Genomic DNA, 8,527 nt, shown 5'->3' with positions numbered 1-8,527 from the left:
GGGGAAGAACTGTACCTTCAATAACTGACGTAGGTATGCAGGTAAAGGTAGCGACGTACTAGTATATGACTAACTTGATGCCAACAACAATATCCTTACGTGCAGTATATGTTCCAAAAACTTTTCCAACACATTCAAGAAAAGTATAAAAACGTCGTTATACACTGTAATGTCGCAAGTATTCCTTTCACAATGGCAAGAAGTCGTAAATCTACCACAGAGATTTGTTTGTTTTGTGGTGACCCGGTAGTTGAGAACAAAATATTTCTCCTGTGAAAAAAATAGAAGTATCAATTCAAATAAGATTAACTTGTTGTCTTAGGAGCAATTTACGTACAGTAAGCTAATGGACGGTGCAACAAAAGCAACTATTCAGAGCACGAAACATGACATGCAGGTTGAACAATCAGAGCCGTAGCAGCATCGACTTAGGAGGAGAATGAGTGGGAGTGAATGGAGACAGACGGGTAAATATTCACTTCACCTAATTTACAGGGGTTAAATTTAATCTTTATTTGACAGCTCTAGTCCTGGTCGACTGTCTTTCCGATGTCCCATGCCTCGACGTCCAATTCATTTTCTTTGTCATATCTCTTGCTTCTTCATTTGCCGGAGGGGAGGGGGCTAGTGTTGGGATTATTGTGCCATTGATCTGAATGTAATGGATACGTGTGGCGCCTTGCAGCAGGCGAAAGTTTGATTCACGTCTTATAGCGAGCATACATCTTATCAAATTCCGTTTGTTTAGCTATCCCGTCGACTTTAAGCAGTCATGCAAATCAGTTGAAAGTCTGCGAAGCACAGAAGCATTTCTAAGTCCATAAAGTTTTTTTAATAATATTTTCCTTGTATTTTCCCACCCAGAAATAAAAGAAAAAGTAAAGGGCAGAATATTCAATTTGATGGGAATTTCTACAAAAACACATGAGGCATGGCATATACCCTATGTACGGGAATCTATTCATACTCCGTAAGATATGATCCTTTTGAATAGGTCAAGCTGCTTTGTTATCCCGTTCCAACATTTTTTTTTTTTTTTTTACGCTTGTCACATATGAAAACTTCCGGAAGCCCGTCCGACCACCCAGAGCCCCTGGAGTCTCAAATTACGTCAGCGACCCCATCCCCCAATCACATCTTGCCTTCCGACGAGTCCTGCAAGCAGCTCGCCTACACCCGTCTTCAGCGTGAGTGCGGTCTGTCATCGACCGGAAGTGGGAATACTCTCCGTTCTCCCAAGGGTAGTATCGCCAGCTCTGTTTCAAGAACTTATCTCGTCCGTTGCATCCCTCTGCAACTATGTGAAGCAAGCCCAAGATGAGTGGGCGCAAGACATTGAGAACGTCGTTGAGGGCCAAAAGCGATTCACACAGGAAGTGCAATAATATCCGGTAATGCCACAGGAATAGTCACTGCATGGAGATCCACATATATTACTGAATGTTTCTTCTTACTGCTAACAGATGAATAGGAATTAGCATGTTTCGACCGGGCAAACTTCGATCACCTATACAGGTGATTCTCTCACTTTTTAAAGTATCCAAAAGAGAGCAGGCAACAATTTGCACCCGAGGATATCCGAAGGATGCCCTTTGAACATTATGATGTTTTCTGTTCAAGTACATGTATAATGCATTTATTTTTAAGTAGACACATTAAAAGTGTAACCTATTCGCCGCGTATACAGGTATGACATACCGTATTTGACACTGATTTACACGAAAACATCTGCTAAGCCGTTGATGCGTTTTAGCAAAGTAACTTAAATGACTTGAATCATATCCTGGTCATACTTTTCTTTTCACTCACTGACACAAGGCAGCAAATAAAGCAACATCACGTTGCCTTATACCTTTATTGAAATTCTTAAAAAACAACAACAAACAAACAAACAAACAAACAAACAAACAAACAAACAAACAAACAAACACTGTGATGATAATAACGCCATTGTTACTGCAGACCTATTCCTGGCATAGACAGTACATTATGTACTTTCAAATGGGAGCACAATGACAATGAGCGCACGCAAACAGACAAATTACCACGTCACTTTATTTTGCGGGGAATCTTGTTTCTTGGCACAGTCACAAGTAAGTCATGGCTGAATCATGGCTCGTGCTCTTCATGTATATAAAATTAGTCAGTCGCGACCTGAAAAAACGAGAAATCGTTTGTATGCTTAAGGGAAGCAGGCTAGTGCAGACCGCCTGAAACACAAATCCCATGAGAAATACTGATGAATATACCATTTGACACACTTGATAATACCCTTGTCGATACTGGACACGTCCGATATATCATTTCTTCAGTTTTCACGCAAAACTGTCAAGATTTATCAATAAATTCAAAGGGAATCAAAATCTAAAAGTTCCGTGGATGTGACGACATATAAGCCTACGCGTAACAGGATCGCTGACGAGTTGTCAAGCTGGATGTGTGAGCTCGCCTTTAATAAGAACCGTCCTCTTTTTGCAGAAATCGAAGCAGAACAAAACTGTTACCCGAAATATAATCCCCGTCTTATAAGTGTCGTTTTTCTTGACTTTCAGCTTGTAGGACTTGATTTCAAAGAGGATTTCCTTGAAAAGGAAATTGCTCATGCTTCTTCAGGTCAGAGAAGCTAGCCGACGTTTCATTCCCAAATGCAAGGGGCAGATCAAACTGACGGAGAGGTTAGCCGGATTATGTCAGTTCAACATGAAACAGAAACCCATTGACACCGACTTTGGCTAGCACTGACATTGGGTTGCAAACCACATCAACGAGGTATACTCTTACACAGGAGACTTAAGGCTGAGGCCGCGCAGTTTTGTTCGGAAACAACTCTTCCACTTTGACCCTTCCCGCAGCGATGAATTGTCAACACTGTGCTTTTAAGGGCACAATATTCTGCACGTTAAATGTCATTCGGCTTTCGATTTTTTTTTTGATAAAGTGCATTTACTTTCAAGAAAAATCATAACTTTTTGTAATACATTTTTTTTTTAATCACAGCGACATTTCATTACTCATTGTGAAACTGACGATACGTGTTTGAATAGTTACTTTGATTCGCATTATACTATGGGATCATGGTCAGAATGAGATTAGGCGCCATCATAGAAAAATATGAAAAAATATAGAGAAATAGTCACTTAATGACATTTGACAAAGATGTCGGTCTTTGGTCCGAACATGCTGTAGCAGGGTGGATAAAATCATAACAAAATAACGTTTTCTCTCTTTTTTTTTTTTTTGGGGGGGGGGGGTTTGAAGCTAGTAATCAGAAAATGTTGGGTGAATGGAGTTGAGTTATAAGTCATTAATGGACAAGTTCACCTTCATAGACATGTGGGTTGAGTGAATGCAGCAAGTTTAGTGGAACACATCAATGAGAGTTTGAGGAAAATCGGACAATCCGTTCAAAAGTTATGAATTTTTGAAGTTTCTGCTCAGTCACGGCTGGATGAGAAGACTACTATAGCTTGTGATGTCATATGAGTACAACTACATAAAGAAAGTACATGTATAAAGAAAATTCAAGATATTCTCACTTTTCTCACATAATAAAAGAACACTCGACTTCTCTCTTTCAGAAGTCAGGGGAAATAATATTACCCCTAACATACTAGTAAGTCAGTAACATGTCGAAGAAATGTGCACTTTATTCAAAAAGTCAAGTTTTGTGAAATTCTCTTTTTATTTTCTTTACATTGTTGTACGCATGTGACATCATACACTGTAGTAGTCTTCTCCTCCAGCAGTGATTGCACAGATGCTTTAAAAATTCATAACTTTTGAATGGATTGTCGGATTTCCCCAAAGTTTCACTGATGTGTTCTACTAATATTGTTGCCTTCACTCAATCCACATGTATATGAAGGTGAACTTGTCCTTTAAGTGTCGTGGAAAGTGCAGTTTCTTAACAGTCATTAATCATGCTACGAATAATTCGCAATAGTAAGTTTGTTAAACGAGTGTATCAATGGGCACAAGTTAAATAGTGTCACAACACAATTTCTCCACTTTTCTTTGGTTTTCCGGCACATGAATCTATACAGTCTCTTGATTTTGATGGTACATTTGTACTATACAATTTAATCAGCAAAACAAAGAAAAAAACAATTGTAGAAACTTAGGTGTCATTTTGGATGATAAATTGCTAAAAGAAAAACTTGTGTCAAAAAAAAAAATGTCGTTCAGAATGCTTCATTCGCATTATATTAACCTTGGAAGATTCGGAAGGTTATCCACAAACACGCAGCACAACATTTGGTTCATGCTTTCGTCATGCGCTGTTGAATTTTGTAATAGAATTTCTTTTTGGATTGCTGATCAAACAAATAGAGAGTTTGCGAGCTATCCGAAACTCCACTGCACGGGTGGTATCCAAACTTAAAACATGAACAAATTTCACCAGTTCGAAGAAGCTTACTCTGGTTCAAGTCCAAAGTTGTATACAGTTTACTCCATGTACTAGCTTTTGTATGTTTTGATTTGCTTGCTCGACACTATTTAAGAGAACTGTGCTTCAAATGTACACACCAGAAAGGAACATTCATTCCAAAAAACAAAACAAAACAAAAAACTTGTTATTCCCAACACAAGAACCAACTTTTATGAAGAGCAAATGTTTGCATAATTATGATTTATGTAATACCATGAACATATCATTTAAGGAATGTTCTATTATATGGAATAATCTACCTCAGAATCTAGACAAATTATCATTATCAATAGGTTCACATCTGCCTTGAAAACGATTCTCTTCACAATTTAAGCAAACATGTAACTCAGTACTGCTGCAATTGGATATTGTACAGTATTATACAGTAACCCCCAAAAATTACAATCGGATTCCACATTTACATACTTTAATGATTAAACAATGTGAATGCTATTTCAGGGTATGAAACTATAACTTCTTACCTACATTTTGCATAAAACCCCATTCACTTTGGTTAAGTGGTCACAGAGAAATGTGTATCGAGGTAAGCATATCACGGGTCCGTTTCCTCCAAGTTTAGCACTTGGATGCTCACGGAACTGTGTATTAAGGAGTGAATACAATGGACAAAACTTGAAGGGAATGGATTCCTGACATGCTCTGCAAAGATATTAATTTCTCTTTGACCACTGAAGCAAATAGAGTGGGGTATCCTGTAAGGTGTAGGTAATAAGTTATAGTTTCATACCTTAAAATTGTATTTGGATTGATTCACCACTTCACAAGTTATCGTTGCGGAAAGTCCGATTGTGCTTTCTTTTCTTTTTTCTTTTTTCTTTTTTTTTTTTGGGGGGGGGGAGACATATACTGTAGTCTTTCCCTTTCTTGAACGCATAGGGACATGTACACTGTGTTATGCGTTATATAAGCGTTGATTATTCTCATTATTATTCTTCTTCTTATTCTTATTATTATCATTATTATTATCATTATTATCATTGTTATTATTATTAACAAAATTATTATAATCATTGTTATCAACTTCGATTTAAACTTCTGGATGTGGATGACGAGACATTAATGCCAAGCAAAGCAAATACTTTGAATTATAAAACTGAAAACTGATCCTTTGATACGTTTTGAAGTTAGAAGTCCTTTTCATTCTGTCTGATTTAGTTTTTACAGTAAGTCTCTTTTGGTTTAAGTTACTAAGTGATCTGTCTACTTATTCTTCCTCTCCGCTTTATTGGAGATGGAACGCAAATAAAAAAGAAGAAAGGAAACACTTTTTCCAAATCGGATTTTACATAATTCTTTTATACTGTGATAAAAACTAGTAAATTACATATCAGATAAAACTAAATTTAATACTCTGTTAGCCTGTTAGGGTAACATAAAGCTCGATTCTATGCATGAATGCCAATAATAAAAAAGAAGAAAAAGAACAATGGTCTGTCATTGATCTGTTAATGCTCTTTCACATGGGAATAAATGATCAAGGGCACATAATAGCTTTATCGTTTAAGAAGAGATAGACTAGACTAAACTTCATGATTGAGCATGTACACTCTCTTCCTCTCCCTCTTTCTCACAAAAGAAAAAAAAAATAGAAGATAATTTGTTTGAATCAATATTCAAATAGGATCCGGAGTAGCCAGCCACTAGGGTGAATGCAAGAATTCTGTGAAATTGGATACTGAAAACAATCCAAAAGACAAGATGCCTGTTCTTTCCATCAAAGTAGGAGAAGTTGAATACCTAGAGTTTGGAAAAAATTGTGAGAACTGTTGCCGACCTGTTCCATGTGTCCCAAGCGCTACGATATCAAAGTTGTATAAATGCTACCGGCAGACAGGTAGTGTCAAAAGATCGGCCATGGTCAGGTCGTCCAAAAGTAACCACACCTGTCGAGGACAGACGAATCAAGACAATTGCACTTCGAAGACGATTTGTAACTGCGCCTGCCATGGTGGCACAAATCAATGAAGCCTGAGATCAAAATGCTCGCCTACGTATCAACACAAACCATAAGAAATCGACACTGAGGAATCAGATCAAGAAAACCAGCAAAAACAAACAAAAAAAAAAAAAAAAAACTTTCATGCTTGCACACATAGAAGAAATACTACAGTGGGCAAGGAACCATGAGAGGTGGACAAGGGCTGAATGGCGCTCTTCAGAGATGAGTCCCGCTTCTGTTTGCAACACAACGATTGCAAAAAAAAAACCCAAAAACAAAACAAAACAAAAAACGTGTCTTGAGAAGGAGCAATGAGTGTTTCAGGGATGCCGTGTCAAGGAAGTAGGCCTACAGCAGGGACACGGAAGGAGTGCCCTGGTATGGGGAGGCATCACGTGTAAGGACCGCACAGAGATGGTCATCCTCAACGGTATAAAACTTGAATGCGGAAAGGTAGATCGATGACATTCCACTACCATTGATGAGAGGAGTGTAAACACCGTCTTCATAGATGATAACGCACGTCTTCATCGCACCTGAGTTATTCACCAGTTATGGAGGAACACAACATCGAGCGAATGGATCCATTGCCCGATATGAACCCGATATGAACCCGATATGAACCCTATTGAAGCCGTTATGGCACCATCTAGGGGTGGCCGAAAATAGGTGCATCCGGCATGTGACACCCTTCAAGGCTCACACGGGTAAATAACTCCCCATAGAGACGTGTGTTAAAATTCAAAATTCTGTAAAATAGCTGGAAGAAATGAGGTGTGTTGCGACACGGATTGTCGCCTAATGCTCGGGGCGACAATCCGTGTAGGGCGTTGGCGGCACGGATTGTCGCCCCCGTCACGGATTGTCGTCTGTCGACAATCGGTGACGAGGGCTGGCGGCACGGATTGTCGCCCGCCCTGAAGCACATTTTGCTGGGTAATATCGTTCTGGACATAGTCATTGAAATACTAACACATAACTTACATGGCTACATCCATGCAAAAATGTCATGTAAAAGTCATGGTGAGGTTGCAAGGAAGTGTGTATGTGCGCGTGCACATGATAATTTAGTGTCCGTTTGTGCGCGTGTGTGTGCGCGCGCGCGGGCGTGTGTGTGTGTGTGTGTATGATGGAAGAATATGTTTATTATGTCAGCTTTTTGCGTATGTGTTTTTTAGCTGCGCGTGGGGAGGGATACCTAGTAAGCTGTAGCTAGCAGAAACGTTGATATTGATTTTATCAGCAACTTTGACTTTGATGAGTTTGTTTGGCGGATTTGTTTATGAATTTGGAGTGGTGCTTGCGTGCGGGCGGATGCTGCTTTTCTGCATACGGTCCATTATGTCTTATCTATCAACATTGGGAAGTCGTTTCATCAGAAAGGAATGTGGTATCGGTTCGGGTGTGTGTGTATGTGGGGAGGGGGTTACATTTTGTTATTGCAAAAGTTCGTTATTCTGAAGGCTCTAATGCGAACAACGAAAAATTTTCAATGATCATGGGAGAAAATGTACCCAAGGAGAGGTGGAAGCTGTCTTGAGTTGAATTTTTTTCTTTCCTCTTTTTCTCCTTTCTTTTTCTCTCATTTTTCTATTGTGTGCTTGCCTACATTTTTTTTCCTAGGACGTATCTCCACTAGTAAAGCATATGATCTTTTTTTTTTTTTTTGCAGTTCCTCCAACACATAATCTCTATACTTCAAATGAAATTTTACATACTTTAGATTAATTTTAACTGTATTCTGCGATTTTTTGTTTGTATATCAAACATTTCTTTCTCTTTGCTAGTCTTTAATTTCTTTTGTTACTATAGTTGTTAATGATTGTTTGATGTTTAGGTGTATGCTACGATTTTTATTTGTAGAAAACGTATAGGTCATACATCCCCCAAACGTGCGCTAAACGTTCGCGAGAATGTCTCAAAAGGTACGCGAACAGTTTGCGATTACGTCATAAAATGATCGGAAAATTAGTCGGAGGTTCTTTATTCGAAGGTTCGTTATTCCGAATTTCATTTTTGGATCAACGAACCTCTAGGTACAGGGAATTGTACAGGGGATGCTGTAGATGAGTACGTCCTTCGACGTTTTCTGTTTTCCACTCGCATGGGAACACAGAGACGAGTGGGAAGCCACACAA

This window comes from Diadema antillarum, unplaced genomic scaffold, assembly GCF_040938485.1.
Source record: "Diadema antillarum isolate AM-2024a unplaced genomic scaffold, OU_Dant_1.0 seq00000369_RagTag, whole genome shotgun sequence".
Lineage (NCBI taxonomy): Eukaryota > Metazoa > Echinodermata > Echinoidea > Diadematoida > Diadematidae > Diadema > Diadema antillarum.
This window is presented reverse-complemented; position numbering follows the sequence as displayed.